Source organism: Arachis duranensis, chromosome 1 (genome assembly GCF_000817695.3).
Source record: "Arachis duranensis cultivar V14167 chromosome 1, aradu.V14167.gnm2.J7QH, whole genome shotgun sequence".
In the NCBI taxonomy this organism is placed as follows: domain Eukaryota; kingdom Viridiplantae; phylum Streptophyta; class Magnoliopsida; order Fabales; family Fabaceae; genus Arachis; species Arachis duranensis.
Genome location: NC_029772.3, coordinates 59,326,495 through 59,326,781, shown reverse-complemented (window position 1 = coordinate 59,326,781; position 287 = coordinate 59,326,495).

The following is a 287-nucleotide window of genomic DNA, read 5'->3' as shown; positions in this document are numbered from 1 at the left end:
TAGTACTTGGCATCTGAAATTAATTTCTTTCTTTGCACTCTGCTGTACTCCTGGGGTATGAACCTCACAGCTTTATAATTTTCAATATCTGCAAACCATGGAGCTTCCTGAATGGCAAAGAGTTGCTCATCTGGGAAAGTCTCTAAGATCACAATAGAAGGGAGGGACGCCCCAGCTACTGGTTCTATTCGGGACAAATGATCAGCTACTTGGTTCTCTGTCCCTTTTCTGTCTCTTATTTCTATATCAAACTCTTGCAGAAGCAACACCCATCTTATGAGCCTGGG